General features: G+C 46.4%; 1 protein-coding gene and 1 long non-coding RNA gene across 2 annotated transcripts in view; both read right to left on the bottom strand.

The window, feature by feature from the left end:
• LOC119462856 (uncharacterized) overlaps positions 1–21,780 on the bottom strand; it is a 170,436-nt gene that overhangs the window by 78,502 nt on the left and 70,154 nt on the right. The gene's annotated exons all lie outside the window — the stretch shown is intronic.
• On the bottom strand, positions 1,697–3,062 carry LOC125947395 (uncharacterized). The gene is made up of 3 exons (XR_007468262.1): positions 2,919–3,062; positions 2,105–2,178; positions 1,697–2,022 (listed from the first exon to the last, which is right to left on the bottom strand). It is a non-coding gene; the product is annotated as an uncharacterized LOC125947395 (long non-coding RNA).

Genomic DNA, 21,780 nt, shown 5'->3' on the forward strand with positions numbered 1-21,780 from the left:
GGGTGTGCTCTAGCTGTATAAAACGCGGGTTTATCGTGAGCAGAAACGGTGAATTTCGGTAAATAAGAAAGGCTACTATCATCATCATCATCATCATCATTGACAGAAGCTGACCCCCCCCCCCCCCCCTCAGAAAAAACCTGGATCCGCCCCTGAGTTCTACGCCGCCCAACCCCATCCGGGCAGCTGATCTTGAAGGCCTTCTGTGGCGGGGGCAGAGTGCTCCCTGCGCTGCGTTTTCGCGGCTCAGTTCGCGTTGATGGGAGCGGCGGTACGCAGGTCAATTCGCTTGCTGCTGCTGACGCGCCTTCTCACTACAGCGTTTTCAAGCGAGTTTCCACGGTCATCGAGTAAGATGCGTTCATGTTTGCTTGTGCGCGTGACACCATGCTTGTTAAATTAGTATGCCTATGTTTACAAGTTTATACGACCGATAAAACTACTATCCTTACTTCGCATAGCTGTCCACTAATTTGCTGTCGCCATCGATGCCTCGCCTTTTGGGCGAAACTGCTACTATCTTTTTTTGGGGGAAATGTAGCGCACGAATGTGTGACGTCTATTGTAAGTATTTTAGCAGTGAAATAAAGGCTGACATTGACAAGAGCCGTGTGGACTTATTTGTTATTCTCAAAGCGACAGTCAAGGTTAGCGACTCGCATAGCAATGAGCGCAAAGCAAATAAATTCACACCACATGGTGACGGAGCTGTACACTAAGCTGCAGCTACGATGAATGTGGTTGAAAAGATTATCATTGTCTTCCTGGTATTCATACGGTGTGGTGCTTGAACCACTTATATATAATGTACTGCACACATTTGTTGGCAGACTTTTAGAATATACACTCCTAGAAAAAACGCAGTACTACTTGTTACATTTAGGGTAGTAACTGCTTGTCACATATTGTTACTACCCTGTTAGTAACTGCAGTTAGTAATTGCAAGGGTAGTAACTGTTTCTACCCTTGCTATTACTAGCTACAGCAGTAACTTTTGCTACCCTTGCCGTTACCAACAGGGTTGTCATATGCGAGCAGTTACTACCCAAAAGGTAGCAAGTACTTCTACGTTTTTTTTCTGTTACTAACCCAATTAGTAACACTTACTACTACCTAACTGCAGTTAAAATAGGAGGAATCTATGGATGCCTGCAGCAGATACCATATGGTGTCGTCTCCCTTCGTCGTTGTCCGCTGGCACTAAATATGCTGTTCAAGTCAGTTTACCAACACGCCCACCAAATGGCAATGCAGATAGCATAGTCGTGCATGCCTCTTAAGCTGTATTATATACAAAAGTGGCCATACTTTGCTCAGAAAATAGCCGTACTGTAGATATTTAACAAAAATACCGCTTAGTGAATAGCTATACCTATATATATATATATATATATATATATATATATATATATAACTTTGAAATAACTGCCGCTGTATATAATCAGAAGTCTCAGAATTGTACCCGCGACAGGCCTTTTTTGGTCAGCCAAAAAAAAACGAACCTGTTACTGTTACCAGCCGAGAAATATACAAAGGTCGACTTCATTCCCAGTAGTGCACGCAGAAGCCAGGCTTGCAAAACCTGTGCAGAGTGTTGTCATGAAAACAATCAGCGGCGGTTGAGGTCCATGGTGTTAATGGAAACTAAATCACGCACTGTTCCAAAGCCAGGAAGGAAAGAAAATCTGCCATATAGTGCAATTTAATCTCTGAATGTTTATTTGAAGAACAGTTCAGAACTCAAGCCAATTTTTGCGCAAACCATCCTCAAGGTACGATATTGTGCGTACAACTATGGGTGCCTTGGCATTTGTCGGCAAGCCGCAAAAGTGATCCAGCACTGTTAGTGTTTTCTTGTTCTGCGCACTATGCTTTAAGTAAAAAAATCCAACATATTTCTATGTGTGCGGTCATGCCTACTATAATGTCGATGACGTCCACACTCAAGCCTTCAAAAGTCACAACAATGTCTGTGGCTTTGTGCGCATTGGGGCCACTGAAGGAAATAGTACAGTTGGCGTCCTGCAACAGGAGAATTAGACAAAATCAGCATCACTTGTGAAACAAAAACTAGTACAAAAAAGGTAAACAAGATACGTCTTACCGGCCACTGCAAAAATCTTGGCTGCTCCTTTAGGAGCATTGGCATCAACTGGATAATGCCAACTGCAAAACGCTCTGTGGCAAAAAAGTTTGTTAGACACTGACAAGCAAGAAACGCAGAAGTTATAAATACATTTTTTTGCATCTCCTTGTGTCTCTACAAGGTCTGCTTCAATTTCCTTGATGGTTTGTTTCATGCAAAAATTCGAAGGAAGCCTATAGTCAGGCACACACACACACACACACACACACATATATATATATATATATATATATATATATACATGACCTACAAAACTGGCAACATACATGAGTTGCAAGAATGCAATTGCTCCATTACTCACCCAGCCTGTGCCAGTGTTTTCCCTGAGTACTGGATATCCTAGCCCCAAATCACTTGCAGCTGTTTCGTATAGGCTTCTGGGTAGCTGTGGGAATAGCAAAAGCTAAACATATACTGATTTTTTAAAAATAATCCTGTATGTGCACAATTACATATTTGTAGTCACTAGATTATTTGTGATCCACCCAACAATACGGAATTTAGTGTGACTGGATACCTTTCCTGGTTCTGCTCTTTCAGTTGAATTTTTAATATCCAAGGGTACAGAAGGTAGCTTGCACTATTTTTCACTGCAGGTACGCTGCTGATTGGAGGGTTACTGACTGCTAGGCTGCAAACTGCCTTGCTGAATGTCAGGCGGACCACATCCAGGGACCATTGTCACTTTGTCATTTGTGCTGAAAACAGAGAGGCTAGTCATTGCCGCATGGGCCTCCCAACAGCATCATAAATTTGCAATTCAGCTACTAACCTGCATTCTAGTTGCACGTTTTCTTCTTTATACACCAGTGTAATTTTATCTTCATTGGAGAACATGTGGCCAGCTGGTGGGTCCACAAACTCGTCGTGTCGGACATTGTAGACCTGAAAGGAATTGAGATGTTCTGGTCCACACAAAGTTAACACAATATAGGTCATGCCTACTATAATGTCGATGACGTCCACACTCAAGCCTTCAAAAGTCACAACAATGTCTGTGGCTTTGTGCGCATTGGGGCCACTGAAGGAAATAGTACAGTTGGCGTCCTGCAACAGGAGAATTAGACAAAATCAGCATCACTTGTGAAACAAAAACTAGTACAAAAATGTGGTTGATCCCTCTTATATAGGAATCGGTATAGAACACGAAAGTGAAACGTGTCTTCACAGAAGTAGTGTAATGTTTATTGCACATTGATATATAATGTCTATTGGTGTTTTGTGGCTAAAGCGCCCTTAGGCGTTGATGCACCCACGCTGACGCCTGGTGGCACGTCTCCTCCATCACGACTACCAACGTCGATGACCATGAGCAACCGTCGTGCATATGGAAGCTGCACTACGCTGCACACGCTAGCACAACGCGAAAGACGAAGCACGTAACTGACACACTAATACAACGCGCAAGACAAAGCACGTAACTGAATCGTCACCGAGTCAAATCAGCGCGTACAGCGCGTCGTAATTGCAGCCTCCGCGATCAACTTCAGAAACATTTTCAGAGCTAATTGCGGAGGCCACGCTCCGCTGTGCTGAGTACGGTGAACGCCACCTAGTAGTGCTTCTGCGAGAACGCGTTGGAAGTGCTACAGTGTACTAGAAGGGGGCAGTGGGCTTACTCTCCGGCGGAGGCTATGCGATGCGGCGGCTCCACGAATGTCGCATATATGAGCTTCTCCGATAGCCCGAGCGGCGGCGCTGGCGTCGGTTTCAATGGAACGTGGGTGCGACGGCGCAGCTGCCCAGTGCCCGCCCAGTGCCCGATCATATTAGTTGGAGTTGCTGAGCTGCGTTGTTTTCTTTTTTTTTCCTTCAGTGTTTTTTTTTTCGCACGTAGCCTGCAAGAGATTAGTATGCCTTGCAGTAACCGAGCCATGCCGCGGCATCGACAAAACCACTGTTACGCGCATGGGTGCCAAACAGGCTATGTTTATGTCAAGGATGGGCCGAAGTTGTCCTTGTTTGGCGTCCCGAAGGATAAAAATAGGGGGAAAGAGTGGGAAAAGAACCTCCATAAAACCTCCCCTGGACTACACGAGCGCACTATGCGAGTTCCATTTCGAGCCACGTTTTGTGCTCAACTCGAACGCAGTGAATTGTTTTTCTTTTTATGGTCTAGTTAGGTCAGTTAGCGAAGGAAACTGCGAGGAAGGTGCACTGGCCTCCTTACTGGAAGTTGACTCTCTCGAAGCATCAGGTGAAAGAAATGAGTGCAGTCAAACTGCTGCTAACGCTACTGCCACAGAGGCCACACAAACGTGGTACCCCAGCATTGCACGGGCCTGCGGGTTTCAAACGACCATAACCAGCACGTGGCCAGAAGCGACTCGAGGCTCACTTACCACATTGTGGGCTATGCTGCGCGGAAGTGTATTGTCAATTCCAGCACAAAATGCCAAGAATGCATAAAGCTGCTCACTATGACGCCACCAGGCGAAAGTTTTCAACTGGCCCGGCTAACAAACTTCTGTGGCCGAGGAGGCCTCATTTATCCCTCCAGTCGGCTGTACGGCTTTGTGAAAATTCTAGAGGATCTTTTCACAGAATGCTTTTCTCAGAGTGAGCTACACTCTGACAGCGTTATGGATATGCTGGAAGCTGTTAAGAGTAAGCTTTCCCTCCAAGTTGGCTGCAATGTGCACGCTCTTAGCCTCACAGCTAAAATAATTAGCTTTTAGATTGTCCCACGTCTGCATTTTTATGTGAAAGGAATTAACTATGACAAGGCAGGAAAGCGACAGAGGGCCAAGCAGCTGAAATTGAGCCGTTGCACATGAGTTGGAGTGCATGAAACAATGGCTTGCTGTACTTCTTGCGAATAAAAGCTTTGTGTCAGCAGCAGTCCTGTTAACTTCATTTTGCTTACCCTTATACAACTGTACATAAGCATAGGCCGGAGCCTTTGTCAAGTGAACTAGTTTTCACTTTTTGTTCAGGCCTCCCTCCATTTCTTTATGGAAAAAAACAAACCTGATTTGATTTAACAAATGCGTGCCGGCGTATTGATTGTTAATAATAAACGCAGAAGGCTTACTGTGAAGCATGGAACAACTAAAGTGGAACAATGAAATATTTAAGCCCTAGATATATATACATATTCATTTTGGCTAAGCAAAGACACAAACCTAGTCAGCATGCCTGATTTTTTTTTTGAGCCCAGCTGCAGGAAGTATATGCACGCACTGTTTTCTGTCTGACAAAATTTTTCATTTGGTCGACACGGCATGAAACCGTTTTCAAATTTTTTTACGATTGCCCGATAATTGGGAAAATTCGAAGGCCCCTTCCGCATAAGCAACATCCGTCAGCGACGACCTCTTTGCACAAAAGGAATTGCCCAAAAGTTGCCGTCTTCCTTTTCCCCAAGGTACTATTATGGCAAATATCATGTGGTCTAAACAAATATAGTGCTTGCTAAAGATATGTAAAGACTGTCAAGTATGCCAAAATTAAAAACAAATAAGAGTGTGAACTGCTTCGAACTGAAACCGACAGAAACGCAAGGAAAATCGAAGCTTCTGCAAGCAAAGCTTCCATTGAAGTTGCCAGTGGCGCCACCTCTTGGATGCGACGCTGACTGCGTCAGAGGAGCGGCTGAGTAAGCCCACTGCCCCCTTCTAGTACACTGTAGTAGTGCTTCTTGATGCCAGCGTCCCTTCGAATGCTGGCATCGAGGCGTCGTAGTGCTGAGACCACCGAAGCGTTCACTGTCGGTGCGCGTTAGTGTCATAATGCAGTACTTCTCTTTTCTGCTCGTAGGCGGCGGCACCGCCCCGAGCAAGAGCGCGGGTACACGGAGGAGTGTTAGATATATAAGGCGCGTCTGTGTAGCTCTCTGCAAATGCGTTTGTGGCGCAAAGGGTTAAACGCTCGGCGGTCTATCGTCGTGGACCGAGAGGTCGTGGGTTCGATTTCCAAATTTTGCATGTTTGTGGAACTTTTTCTTCTGGTTTCTTTCTTTGTATTATGTTCTATGACGTATTTCCGTGACGGAAATACGTCAGTGAAGTCTTGGTGGACCCCGGCATAAAACACTTTCGTGTTAAAAAAGGTAAACAAGATACGTCTTACCGGCCACTGCAAAAATCTTGGCTGCTCCTTTAGGAGCAGCATGCCCCATAGAGCAATAGGCAGAGTTGCGAGGACAACCAATCACAATAGCTGTGGCCTCTACTTAACTTTTGTTTTAATAAAGTACCGACTTAAAATGCAAAAAAAAAAACTTCACAAAAAACGAAAAAGTTCCTGGCCTTTTTCACTTTGTTATGAACAAATTGAACGCCCTGCGCTAGGTGCTCGCAAATGCGAATGAATGAATGAATTAAAAACTTTATCCCTCTTTAAATGGAACGGGGGCAATGGGATAGAGGGCGAGGGGCGGAAACCGCAGCTGCGACGCTCGGTGCATGTGAAACGGCAATGCGAAGTTAGCATTAGCGAAAATCTGCGAGAAACGGCCGTGTAAAATTGCACTATGCGAACCAGGCTTAGCTGTTTCACTCAAGGTGGGCACCCGAAACCGTACTTTGTAAGCGTTCCAAATCGGCACTTATTTGAACACTTCCTTCGCCCCACCTTGCCGCCGCCGTGCCTCGGACGTTTTTGATGACGACGCGCGCTGCCTCGCCGGCGGCCACGGCAAGCGGCTCCTCACCAGCCTACCACCGTGACGCAGCCAGCGCGAACAGCAGCATTGAGCGCGGTTTGACCGCGGTCTGACGTCGTCGGCGCGGAGATAGGACATGCACCATGAGCCACATCCTCACGCCAGCGACGCTCCGCCGCCACATGCTCGCGTCGCCGGCCGGCTGCACCAGGAAAAAAAAAACGCTCACGCGAGCCGGAACTGCCGAAACATGCGCATAAGAGTGCAAATTTTCAGGGCTGCAGGTGCCACCGGCATGACGTACCCCGACATTTTTTTTTCTTTTTCACCACAAAGGAAGAAAAGAACATACCTCAATCTGGCTTGTCAGGAAGGCATGGACAAAATCTGTCATCTTTATGGCCTCCACAACATCGTCCTCCGTCCGTCACCGAGCGGAAATTATATCTTTGCGGCCTTAGTACGGCAATAAATATTCCAATCGTGGCGCCTCCATTGTCATTCGAGCATGTGCAGCGAGAGAAAAAAACACAGAAGGAACCATGCACGCCTGTACCTAGCCACCCTTTACAAGGTAACCGGATGAACGTAGGCAGTGCTAAAGGACTAAAAACTGTTCTGCTCATTTTTTCTTTTTTTTTTTTTGCACATGGCCTTCGAGATTTGCGCGTGCCGGCTGGACAGGCGTGCGCAAATCTCAAAGGCTATGTTTTGCATTAGGCGGTGTTCACTTTCACGAGGCAACGACGGTGCCTTATGTTGCAAAAAATGCAGATACTATCTTAAAGGCTTTGCGTTTTCTGTTTACATGCGGCGAAAGTGATTTTGAGAGCCAAAAACACCACCTGTGAAGCAATGTATGTCCGATGTGTATGCCCGACTGACTTACCCATTGACAAGCGCATCAGCTGCGCTTCGGTTGGCGGTACAGTCTAGTCAACATAAACATCGTTGGCATCGGTAAAGTTTAACATCGGCGCGGGCCGCTGCACACGTATCGTGGCCAGCGAGCATTTTTCCGCATTCCTGTACTTACTGGCTGGAGGCGTCAAGCCTAGAATATTGCGCAGCATCTCACTGCATCTTTCCATTTAAAAAAATTCTCAAGGAAAGCAAATTTCACAATAACAACCAACATGAACTTACTCCCCAAGGGAGAACAGTTACGTGGCCACGGCGGCCGCATTTCGATGAGGGCGAAATGCAGAAAACACCCGTGTACTTAGATTTAGGTGCACGTTAAAGGACCCCAGGTGGGCTAAATTAATCCGGAGGCCTCCACTACGGCTTGCAAATCTGATGGTGATTCTGGCACGTAAAACCCCATAATTTTTGGCACTTGCGTGTATTAAAACGTGTTGCACTTGCCCTGTATTTCATTACTTTTTACGCCTCCACCTTCACAACAGCTGGACACTGCGGTTGGTTAACTTGAAGAAAAAAATATGGTTCTGTAATTAATCAAGTAATTTTTTTCTTCGTGAGGTTCCACTACGAAGTGATATTTCGGGATGTTTCATGTTACTAACTTCGGCATTCTAGGTAGTAACAACAGTTTTGTATTAAGTGGTAAACAGGTAACAAAAAGTTGGTAACAGTTCAAGGAAGACTACCCGCTGCAGTTACTACCACTTCACATGCAGCTACTAACTGTTCACTACGTTAGGTAGTAAAGAGGTAGCAAAAAGTTAGTAATAGTCCACGAAAAGCAGTAACCGCTGCAGTTACTACCTATTTACTTGCAGTTACTAACTTTTACTAACTTTTGTCTAAGAGTGTAGAAACAACTCAAGAAGATGTACCTTATGTTTAAAGACTGCATATAGGCCACATCTAAAGAAACTTAGCATAACTGAAAATTGTGCAAATTGGTATATATTGCCCCAGGGCCGAATAAGTGAAGCATAAGTGTATTCACAAGGTATATTTAAGTTGAATCAACACTGTGTACATGAGATGGTATGCCTGAGCCAGCTGCACGCTCTTCTCGCAAAATTCTTGTCTTTGTTCATAGACACACTATGCGCCACTCCTCCATAGCATTAAGCTCCGGTCGGAAAGCCGCCGTCTTGGCGCTAGTGTTTATGGGGGCGAAGTAGCGGTGAAGTAAGGTTTCAGCCTAGACACCTGCACATCAGTGGACAGAGGGGCAGACGATGAACGATAGTCCAACTTCGTAGTTCACATCGCCGAGCTGGCGCTGGACCTTGCAACGCCCTGTGTAGTGCGGGAGCTTTTCTGACAATCCGATGTGACAGCATGGCCTCCAACGAAAAGCCCGAGACGTAGGGGATAAATGGAGATCCCGGTGGTGGCTGCCGTACATTGTCTTCTGTGCAACCTGTGAGGCAATGAGCCGTGAGCGGGCAATCTGACGAGTTGCGTTATCCTGAGCGAAGATGTTGCGGGCATACTCAGTTGGAATGTTGGTTGCGGGTGGAAGGAATGGGTCGAAGGGCGAAGTTGGGTTGCGGTCGAACAGCAAATAAAATGGAGAAAAACCAGCGGTATCGTGGCGGGACGAATTACCTGCAGAAGTACTGTAACGTGTCGTCCCAGTCACTGTGGTCCAGGGAAACGTGCATGGTTAACATCTCTGTCAACGTCCGGTTGAGCCGCTCAGTTATTCCATTGGTCTGGGGGTGATATGCGATGGATGGTTTGTGCATGGTAAACGAGGAACGAAACGAAGATCTTCAACCACGCGGGCCAAGAAGGTGCGGCCGCGATAAGCGGGCAGCTGACTCAGTGTGCCGTGATTTAGTATGGCGTCATATAGAAGGAAATCCGCAACATCTGTAGCGTGGATTGCCGGGAATGCTCGCGAGATGGCGTAACGCGTTCTGGTACGTCACAATAGCAGCCCATTTGTTGCGGTTTGAGACGTAGGAAAATGGCCTAGGAGAACAATGCCGCGCGAAAGAATGGTTCGGACGGGACATCGATGGAGTGTAGACTAGAGCACTGCACGGGCCGATTTTTGCGGCCCGGGCCCGGCCCGGGCCCGTTTTTACATTGGGCGGCCCGCCCGAGCCCGATCAAAACATTTATGGCGAGACCCGGGCCCGGCCCGGGCCCGGAAATAATATATGTTACCCGCCCGGCCCGGCCCGCCACCCCTTTAACTTAAGCCCGAGCCCGGCCCGAGCCCGGCTCGAAACCGGCCCGAACCCGGCCCGAGACCGAAAAATACATGTTTTTCAGAATTGAGAAGCCCGAGAATAACTCGCAGAAAGCCCGAGCCCGGCCCGGGCCCGCGTCAAAAAACCCGAGCCCGGCCCGGGCCCGGGTCAAAAAGCACACGCCGTGCCCGAGCCCGGCCCGAGCCCGTGAAAAAACTGCTCTACCCGGCCCGGCCCGGCCCACGGGCCGGGCCCGGGCTTTCAGGTAAGCCCGAGCCCGTGCAGTGCTCTAGTGTAGACATATTTACAGGGTGCAGTCACAGCAACGTAGCGGCACAGGGAGCGATACAGGCCGGGACAGTAAAAGCAGCGTCGTAGACGATCGTAGGTATGGGAGACACCGATGCGGCCGGTGGTGGGTGCGCCATTTAGCTGCTCAAGAACTGCTGCCCGAAGATGTCGAGATAGGAAGAGCAAGAGTTCCGGGCCGTCAGAGTGAAAATTGCGTCGGTGCAGAACGCCATCGCGGATACAAATGCACAGAATTAAGCTAAGCGATCGATGAGGACACGTAAAGAGCCAGCACGGCACCGTTCATTGTGAATGTAACAAGGTCCATCTAAATAGGCCGTGAAGCTTGGAACGAAAAGCGTGGCAAAACCTATCGCCAGAGATATCAGTTAGGGGTTTACGATTGAAGCGCGACTAGGTGGGGGGGGGGGGGGACAAACACTGCCACTAGGAAACCTATGCGAAAAAAATGTGCGAAACTTTTTAAACAGAATACTGTCATACGAGCAAATATTCCGTGTCAAATATTTTTGCTGTTCAAAAACAACAAACGTTAATTTGGTTTTATTTCACAATTTATTGGTTCGTTCTTGGTGACCCCTACCAACCAGCGATTCTGGCGCAAGACTTCACACGACTGTGCAAACCGGCTATTATGTCGTGCGGAATGGCGTTGCCCACTTGAACGCGGCGGTTTCATCCGAGTTTTTTTCTATTTCTTTGCGTGTTTGTTCAAAGCGTGGCGTGCGCTTCACTTCAAATTTTGCGTAGCCTAGCGCTCGCCATTCATTGGCGAAAGCTGTGAGTGCAGTTTTTTTGTTATCGTGCAAGTTCACGCTGCAGCATCCGACGCGCTGTGTCTCGTCGTCACGATAAATGCGGAACGCTCCGCGAAGAAACGTCGCGCAATGTTCGTTTACTCTGCGTACACAGGCTATAGTGTCCAACGGGAAGCAAAATTAGTAGGTCAAATGCTTTCTAAATGATAATGTGGGGCATGCAATGTTGTATTCTGCTAACTGTTGGATATGAATATCTTGGGACGCGCTGCAAGGCTGAGCCAAGCGAGTACAGGCAACACGCATCCCAAACAACAACTGAACTTTTATTCACTCCGAAGCTCCGAAGAAAAGTGACGTGGTTCCTCGCGCATGCGCTCTTGGCATTGCGCACGGAAGCGCCGTTTCGTGGCGCTACAATACCTCCCCTCCCCCCCCCCCCTGGTGGATGGGTCCACAATGAGCTGCGGTTCATAAGTTCATTCGCAACGTAGGTCTTGTGCCCCGTCCACTCCGTGTGAACCTTTCGACGACTGGTTGAGCCGGTTCAGTCTGTTCTGCTGGTAGTCCTTGTGGCTGTAGAACTCGAGATGACGAACGCAATTCACTGTTGCAATGACGAACGAGATGACGAACGCAATTCAGCCTGACTCGTTCGAGATGACGAACGAGTCAGGCCCTATATCACGGGATATAGGGCCTGACTCGGATCTTTACATAGCCTGTCTCGATAATCTCGGGAAGTACACTTGAGCCGAATGTTATGATTATATGCTTGGTTTGAATCTCTTTACCATCACGCCTCATCTTAATTCTTTTCACATTGATGACATTCTGGTCACTCCATCCCTTCAAAAGTTCAGTCTCAGTTAGCTCCATTAGATCATCATCGGAAATGACACCACGAATCGTGTTCATAGAACGGTGTGGGGTGACACTCACTGGAATGGCCCCGAAAGACACAAGATTGGGTAGTTTTTCGTACTGCAATTTATCACGGAGTTCAAGAAGTAGATCATCGCTTGCCAACTTGGAAACCTTGTAGCCTGGGCCAAAAGCCTCCATCAGTGATTTCGCAACCAGAAAAGGTGAGACGATTCTTGTTGACTTTTCTGCTTTCTCAGAATGTATAACATGAAATCTTGGGAAATCATCAACTTGGCGGTCAAAAAACTTAAAAACTTCTTCGGTGCGCCCTCGTTTATGAGGGCGATCAGGGAGTCGGGGGAATGACGAAAAAGCCATGAAGGTAACGATGATTTCGGCAGCTATGCCAGCCGCCCACCAGCGAGCCCAACAAGGGGACGCTACGAGACCCGAAGGAGACGCAGACGCCAGCTGTACATAGCCACTATAACCTAATATAATAGACCCAAGGTTGGATAGATTACACCAGGTTAACCCTTGCTGCCTGGAAAATTGGAAGTAAAACGAAGCGAAGAGAAAACAGGAGAGATGGAAAGTGAGAGAGAAAGACGAAGGTTGGAGGGAGAGAGAGACAGGAAAAGGCAACTACCGATTTCCTTGGGTGGGTCAGCACGGGGGTGCCGTCTACGTGAAGCCGAGGCCAAAGGGGTGTGTTGCCTCCGCCGAGGGGCCATAAAGGTCCAAGCACTCAGCATTGGCTCAACCCCCAGGATCCCCTTTTCCCCGACGAATGATAAGGTATATCAGAAAGTTGAGAAGTTGCAAGAATGCAGACGGAATGAAGTCCGAGATTGAATTTTTTCGCTAACTATTGCTTGAACAAGTGGTACCACGGGATGCTGTTTCGGTCACTTACGCGTTGCCAAAGGATGGCAGGTTACAGTGCTTCAATCGATGTCCAAGGCAGCGTGGACGGCATGCCTTGGCGCCTCGGAGATCGAAGAAGTCCCAGGTACGGCATCCATGACAATGGAAGCGTTCACGGCGTTCCCTCACCGGAAGCACCCACGGCGGCGAGATGCAGGAGGACGCTAGGCCTCCGCAGTACGGTACTTAAGGGCCTATACTCGCTCAATCCGCCCGTCCGCTCCGCACGCAGCGGACCGGGTTGGAAGGCTGTCTCAATGTCTGGACCGGCGGACACAATTTTGCCATCCGCATGCCTGCTCGTCTCTCATTGGCTGGTACGAGGCGGACGGCGTAGGACGTCATCACGGCAAGCATGGCGCGTGCTCGAAGCGAAGCGGTGACGCGAGGCCTAGGCTACAGCCGCGACCCAAACAGTCTATTTTGCATGTTCTTGTGATCCTTACTACAGTTATCCAGCACCCACGAAGATAGTCATCGAAGGCAGCAAGCCGGTGTACCCACCCAGGCCTCATCAGTGCGGGCGATAAACAGACAGAGCGGATGAAGTGTGTTGTGTTTGCGCGAGCGTCGGAAGAAATATTTCAAGCCGTCGACTTCGTGACTTCTTCTGCCGTGCTTCGCGTGTGCATTGCAAACGAGAAGGCCATCACATACACGTGCGTTCCGAGTACGACCCAAGTTCAGGGCGTGGCAAAGTGAAAGGTGTCCGATCGGCGCACCCAGTGTACGCGACTTGCATGTGTTCTGTGTATGCGGTTCACTGCCGCGAAGTGGTGAACGCCAGTCCTTTCCAACATTTAGAACTGATGATAAGATCAGTAGCGATAAGATTTGTTGCCTCGTTATCGCTGTCATTCCTCGTGTGCTATACTGCGTGAGCCGTACTGCCGCCTGCGATGCGCCGTGGTGACCGCGACGTTCGAGCTGTGTTGTTGCTGTTACGAAGTGTTCGCAAGATACAAATCGGGGTATATATGTGTCGCAGCGGTACTAGGCGTAAAAGGGCTCGTTTTATGCGATATGCGTATACTCAGAAGTCGACTGTGCATAACTGTTACCGATCGTCTTTTCTTGTGTAGTACCCCGATAGGGAAGCCTTCTCACACCGCCCTTTCTGCTTCGTACATGTGTCGTTTGTTTCTAAAGTTGTTACTGCACTTTTGAAGATGCTTCTATCGGTGAGGGTAATTTAGATAACATCATAATAGTGACATACGTGAAGACATACTGCGCTGTCCTGAAATGTGGACGCGCCTGAGCGTCCAAATTTGTAGTACCCTTGATTTTTATCATGTGGGCAGTGTTGTGAAGAGCAGGAATTTCTAGACTGCACGAAGTAAATAGCTTTATATTTTGTGATGCAAGCGGCTTGCATACATACCCAAGAATGTTAACTGCTTGGTTTTTGCTGGTGACTAAGCACAGAACCTGTTCGTGAAGAAACCAGTGGTATTGTAGATGATTATGTTATGGGTGAGAGCTGGATACTTCTTTATGATTAAGTACACATTTACGTTTCCTGACAAAAAATATGCATGTAAAAAATAAGACTGAACACAGGTATGGTGACATATTCTGCTAGCAGCCAGCAGAATGACATGAAACAAATTTTGCCCAGAGTTCTTCCTTACTGGTTAGCTATGGTCACGTTAGTAATGCAGGCAGAATAAGCTAAACGAAAGTTTGCCGTTACTGTGTGGATCCACCTGTTTCATGTCATGTGGATTCATGTTTCATGTCATGTGGATTCTCTGTCTCATGTCACCTGTTTTGGCACGAGCCTTCAGTTTAATGCAAACAATATTTATCACAAGTACCAGCGTTATCTGACTAAGAAGTGCTATACTTTTTATCCTCTTGTTCATTCTGCCCACAGTCATTACCAAATAATGTGCGTTAAACTGGCTGGAGCCTGTAAAGTATGTCCATTGGGTGTTTTTCCGGTGCACTTTCATCTGGTTGTAAGCGTACTGCTATCTATCATTCATGGATGTAGAATGTTGGACGCTATTAGCGGCCATCTCGGTGATCTTTCTTTTGCACAGGCCATGGTTCCATGCATTAACTGAACAGCTTTCAGCTGCGCTGCCAGACTATGGAAAGAGGAGCCTCACCTCATCATTCTTAAGCATTTTCATAGCCACAATGCATTGCTCCTAAGAATTAAGCTGCTATCACAATATAAAAAGAGTGCCTATTGGCTGTCGTGAGAATATTCTGAACAGAAATTTTCACAATTATGTCAGCATTAGTTATGTGATTGAAGACAGCCAATGAGGATGAACTGGTGGCAAAATTTTCCAAGTTACTATGCCGGCAGAATATTTGCTCTCTATGTTATATTAACCGCAAAGTTTTGGTCAGTGTGCTGCATTTCTCTTTGACACAAATTTACTACCCAGCCAGACAAGATATTGTCCAACCAACAATTTTAGTCTGATACACATGGACACTGCTTTATTTTATCATATTCTGGAAATGGTACCCAAGCCCAGCTTAGATTAGCAACATCAGCTTAACGTAAGCACGCAGTTGAGTTGCTGCATGTGAGAAAAGAAATCATTGCGAAACTAACAGTAATTAGTCCAGTGAAAAACTTATTTGTATTTACGTATTGATTGTGTAAGTTGTGCTGTTCATTCTATGCACACAGTAGCACGTAAACACAAATTGTATGCATACATTGCGTTTACATGCATGTGTGTGAATACAACAGCACAATTTATAATATCGAGAAATGTCACTACAACTTAACCCCATGAAAGATGCTATATATGGTACTCAGCTGGTCTTATTTAAATTTTATCACGTGATGCAGTTACATTTCTTACCTGTATGTAAACCAGTTTATGAACTATATCTGCTCCATGTAAGAACGCATATTTTAGGCCAATGACAGTACCTGAGGCAGCAGCTTTGTATTTATCCTTTGCCATCACTTGTTAGAGGGGTCTTGTTGATTATGCCGTCTAAAGAACTCGAATAAAGTTCTGTGTTTAGTATACCAGCACTGAAATACTGAACACAGTCACACTACTTTGTACACTAGTGAGAGAATTCCACAGTTCATCGTTCTGTCACATGTTGTTCTTCAATCATAAATGGTGACTGCATTTGGTGCCATGAGTTCTATGCTCATTTTCACTTAGGCCTTTCGATGAAGTAAGATCTGTCTCTTCAACAGTGAATTTAGTGGAAAGCCAACACTGAACCAATATATCCAAGACCAATTACTGCATGCTTTTGGCCAATCAGATTGTGTACCGAAACTATGATTGATACATAACTTCAGCTACACCAATAATCACACAGCTGAAGCTGCTACATATAGTTAAGTCATTGATATAGGCAGAGGAAGATGTACTTATGCAACTGTCACTCATCACTGAATATGGGAATGATCCAAACCTTCGTGAGCTATATGTGAGCTGAAGCTGCTACGTATAGTTGTCACTGATATAGGCAGAGGAAGATGTTGTACTTGTGCAACTGTCACTCATCACTTGAAATGGGAATGACCCAAGCCTTCGTGAGCTTATCAGTCGCAACCATATGACAGCACAAATGGGAACTAAGCTGCACAATAGTGCCACCATCTCAGCTGGTTTGTCATGATGCTTTTGCCTGTTGGTTTCTTGTTCATATTTAATAGCCCTTCTATGTGATGAATTCACACTTTCATAACAGTTACTGCACTAATGCAGACACTGCACACTTATGCCTACCCCCTACTGATAGAGGTATGTGTACATGTAGAACAGAGAGAATTTATACAGGTAAAAATACGTCAAACAAAGAACACCACCCGCGGTGTTGTTTCCGATGACCACCTGTTGGAGCTCACCGATGATGAACTTTTGGAGGGATTTAAAGAACAAAATGTTTTTACTGTAAAACGAATCACGATGTGGCGCGATTGTAAGGAGCTAAAGACAAAACACATAATTCTTACTTTTGGTTCAAGTGTTCTACCCGAGACCATTGAGGCCGGGTACAATAAATTACGTGTCAGGCCATACGTGCCAAACCCTCTTCGCTGTCGAAGTGTCAAAGAATCGGCCACAGTTCGCGAAACTGCCGAGGCCGTCAGACTTGTGCGAAATGCAGTGCGACCGAGCATCTCTCTGAATCATGTGAACACTCTCTCCACTGTGTAAACTGTGATGGGGACCACGCCGCATACTCGTGGTCCTGTTCATCATGGAAAAAGCGAAAAATAAATTGTTACAATCAAGGTAAAAGAGAATATATCATTTAAGGAAGCACGTAGGCGGGTTTCATACCTGCCCTTTGCCGATGTGGCGCGTCAGGGGGCAGCGACACAACGGATTCCGGCGGCTGTCCGGCCCACCACCGGATGCCGTGTCATCCGGTGGTGTGGCTATCGTAGTCGAGAGAGTTGTTGCCTGCCGAGAATTAAAACTCCGTGCGTCCGTAGAGGTAGTTGCTGTCCGCGCGGTGTTGTTCAATAAACTAGTTACCATTAGCTCTATATACATCCCTCCGAATCATCAACTTCACAAAACCGTATTTCTAAACTACATTGATGAACTTCCGGAGCGCATAACACTTTGCGGAGAGACAGCCGTTGTGACGGAGGAGGGCGTTTAATAGAAAATTTTCTTTTTTTCTCGGATGCATGTCTGCTCAATAAGAAGTAGCCGACGTATCATAGCGTTGCGCACAAAACCTGCTCCTCAATAGACTTGAGCATAATATCCAGTGCACTAATACCTTATCTTGATGGGAGCGTTATTAAGAACCCCTTCGGAAGTGACCACATAACAATAGTCATAAATGTAACAAAACAGGCTGAATGTTCTCCACATGTTCCCCGATGGAAGGTTGAATCAGCAAATTGGGTTCTCTTCGGAAAAATAACATCTTTAGCTAAGGATGACATTGCTGGTTTTAGCATAGACCATGCTCTATCTTACCTGACAGGTTTCATAATAAAGGCTGCCACAAAATTCATCCAACAAACTAACGGACTACCGAAAAAGCGTCGCATCCTATGGTGGAACGACGATTGTACAAAGGCGTGGAAAAAACAAAACAAGGCTTGGGGATTTCTTCGCTACTCTCCAACTGCCAAAAATCTCATCAATTTCAAACAAGCAAGGTCTCAGGGCAGAAGAATACGTAGACGTGCTAAAAGAGATAGTTGGGAGCAGTATCTTGGCAGTATAAATTCTTATACGGACGAGAGAAAAGTGTGGAACAAAGTGAACACATTACAAGAACTTCAAACAAAATCACTCCCATTGGTAAACACACTAGGTGATAGCCTGCAAGATCCGGCTGAATTTCTGGGTTAACATTTTGAATACATCTCTAGTGCGTCACACTACACAGAACACTTCTTGAAGTTCAAAGAACGCGCAGAGCGACAGCCCCTCGAACGCAAATGTACGCGAAACGAGGCATACAATCAACCATTTTCTCTTGCTGAACTAAAGGCGTCTCTCAACTGTTGCAACAACTCCGCACCACGTGGCGATCGTATCTCGTACGAAGTGATTAAGCACCTGCACCCTGAAACTCTAAAAACACTATTAAGTCTTTGCAATGCCATGTGGGCGGCTGGCTACATTCCATCTTCGTGGAAGGAAAGTGTGATCATACCTATACATAAACAAGGCAAGGACCCATCGTTAGCCAGTAGTTATAGGCCAATAGCATTGACAAGCTGTACTTGCAAATTATTCGAAAAAATGATAAACCGGCGCTTGATCTGGGTGCTTGCAAGCGGCAAAATCCTAGACCCCTTACAATGTGGTTTCAGGGAACGTATGTCCTCAACAGACCACCTTGTTCGTATTGAGTCTTACATTAGAGATGCCTTTATACATAAACAGTTCTGCCTCTCAGTATTTCTTGACCTAGAAAAGGCTTACGATACGACATGGCGCTATGCAATCCTCCGAGACCTTTCGGCAGTGGGTGTCCGTGGCAACATGTTAAACACAACCGAAAGTTATCTCTCTAATTGCACATTCCGCGTAAGAGTGGATAATGCTCTGTCTAGGTCCTTCACCCAAGAGACCGGTGTACCACAAGGGGGCGTGCTAAGTTGCACGCTATTTATTGTAAAAATGAACTACCTGCAGACAGTCATTCCACGCACAATGTTCTATTCCGTTTATGTCGACGATCCGCAAATAGCCTTAAAGTCATGCAATATTGCCATCTGCTAACGATAAGTACAGCTTGGAATAAACAAATTGTCCAAATGGGCAGATGAAAATGGTTTTAAAGTAAACGCCCAGAAGAGCACTTGAGCACTCTTCACAAACAAGAGAGGCGTAACGCCTGTCCCAAGTGTCGAAATCAAAGGAGATGCGCTCTCTGTGAGCAGTGAGCACAAGTTTTAGGAATCATTTTAGATTCTAAACTCACATTTATTCCCCACCTTAAGCATTTGAAGGCAAAATGCCTGAAGACAGTGAACCTTATAAAGCTTCTGTCGCGTACGACTTGGGGTAGTGAACGAAAATGCCCTCTGAACTTATACAGGAGCCTAGTCCGCTCTCACCTTGACTATGGTGCTGTAATATATCTCTGTGCAACGCCAAGCGCATTAAATATACTAGACCGAGTCCATCATTAGGTATTCGCCTCGCAACTGGTGCGTTCAGGACAAGTCCTGTACAAAGCCTCTACGTTGAATCGAACGAATGGTCTCTCCGTCTGCAGAGGTCGTATTCCACCTAAACATACTATCTTAAAGTGCATTCAGACGCTGAGCATCCTTGTTACAAAATGGTAAACGATGTCTCCTGTGCCTGGCTATTTAATATTGCTATTTGACCTGCAGCGAAGGAGCCCTTCTCGCTGCGTGTGAGGAAGCTCAGCGAAGAAATGTGTATCCCACTTCAGGAGCATCATCTAATTACACCAGCAAAGCTATTGCCGCCGTGGCAGTGGTAGCTGGTAGGCTGTGACATATCGTTCATCAAGCTCACAAAGCATGCCCCTGAGAAACACATCCGAATGCACTTTCTTCAACTTCAGGCGAAGTATTCATGCGCGGAGTATTATACTGACGCATCAAGGTGGCAGGCGGAAGTGTCCTTTGCAGCACTCCGACCATCCTTTTCTGAATCTGCTGTGCTGCACCCAGAAACAAGTATCTTTACGGCTGAAGCATAGGGAGTGATGTCGGCTGTTAAACATAACCGGAACACAAATATACAAAAAGCCATTATATTCACCGATTCTCTAAGTGTCGTAAGATCTTTAAAATGTTTCCCTAAAAGTAAAAATGTGGTGCTAAATTCTCTTTACTCACTTCTGTGCACAGCATACATGTCTAGCCAGCATGTCACTATATGCTGGATTCCTGGCCATAGAGGCATCGCGGGTAATATGCTGCAGATGAAATTGCTACAACAATAACAACCAAAGTCGCCGACTATATAACTGTCCCTGCCACAGACTTGAAGCCGTACCTACGAAAAATGATTAGAAGCTACTGGCCGCGATGATGATGATGATGTATGGTGTTTAATGGCGCAAGGGCCAGGTATGGACAAAGCGCGCCAGGTCAGTGTTAAGGAGTTGACAATAGAGGAATGAATTGCGAAAGGTAGATGTGTCGTGGCTGTAAAAGGGCCTAAAAACAATCGCTGTAAAATGCGTAAAATATATATGTAATAAAATTATGGCAATTGCTAATGAGGTACACTATGAACACGAAAGTACAAATGGCAAGATAATGAAGGTACACGAAAATATATCACAGATAAAGCTTTTCAGAAAACACTACTGCCTTGACAAACCCTTTGAAACGCAAGGACCTGAAGGCGCGTGCTATGTCAAACTACTATCGCGATGGATGTCACAAAAGGTGTACTTGAGAGTAGCACCGCTGCCTCAACAGGGCCCTTGAATGCAAGGGCTGAGAGGCACGTGCTCTACAATAGGGCTGTCGCAGCAGCAGCCTCTGAAGAGAGGATGTGCTACGAATGTAGGGGGCTGATGACTCGCAATGTACCGGCATCTTCAAAAAACTTTAAAACTGACCTGTAGTCAAAAAGCGGTTCTGTGCCCAGAAACACTGCTGGGTGTAGAGTAATGTGTTGTTTGTATGCTAAGGGGAAATATTTCTTCCTTTGAGGCTCTAATTCCTTGCACTCTATTTAAACGTGGATTACAGTTAGTGGCTCGCCACATTTGCTACAGGAAGGGGGTTCATTACCAGTCAACAGGTGAGAATGCGTGCCATACGTGTGGCCAATTCTAAGGCGGCAAAGAATGACTTCGTTTTGTCGTGTTTTCGTAGTGGGTGGCCAATTCCCTAGTTGTGATTTATGGCGTGGAGTTTATTTCCTGTTTCCGCATCCCATAAGTGCTGCCATTAGCTCCTACGGCTTTTGCGCAGGAAATGATTCAAGTCGTTTGCAGGGACAGCTATAGAGGAGGTGTTCTCCTTTCTTACAAGGGAAACAGCAGTTTCATCTGCAAGCACGTTGCCCTCAATTCCTCTGTGGCCAGGTACCCAGCATATCGTGACACGTTGGTTTGACGTATATGCTGAGCACATCACTGAATAGAGCTCACCGAGCACAGGGTTTTTGTGTTTACGAGGAGACATTAATGCCTTTAGTACGCTTAAAGAGTCGGTGAATATGACAGATTTTTAAGCTTTGTTTTCATTATATGCTTCCCTGTACACAATAGGGCATGAGCCTCAGCCGTAAATATGCTTGTTTCTGGATGCATTTCAGCGGATTCAGAAAAGGATGGACCGATTGTCGCATAGGACACACCAGCATGTGACTTTGATGCGTCAGTAAAGAATTAAGGGCAAGAGTATTTTGATTGGAGTTCACGAAAGTGCATCCGGATATGTGCTTCTGGAGCAATCTCCGAGACCTCAACAAACGATGTGTCACATTCTATAAGTTGCCATTGCCACGGCGGTAACGGCTTTGCCGGAGACATTACGTGAAGCTGAAGCAGTGGAACACCGCTTTCTTCGCAGAGTTTCCTCACACGCAGTGAGAAGGGTTCCGTTGCTTTTGGTTGGTTATGGAA

This window comes from Dermacentor silvarum, chromosome 8 (genome assembly GCF_013339745.2).
Source record: "Dermacentor silvarum isolate Dsil-2018 chromosome 8, BIME_Dsil_1.4, whole genome shotgun sequence".
In the NCBI taxonomy this organism is placed as follows: domain Eukaryota; kingdom Metazoa; phylum Arthropoda; class Arachnida; order Ixodida; family Ixodidae; genus Dermacentor; species Dermacentor silvarum.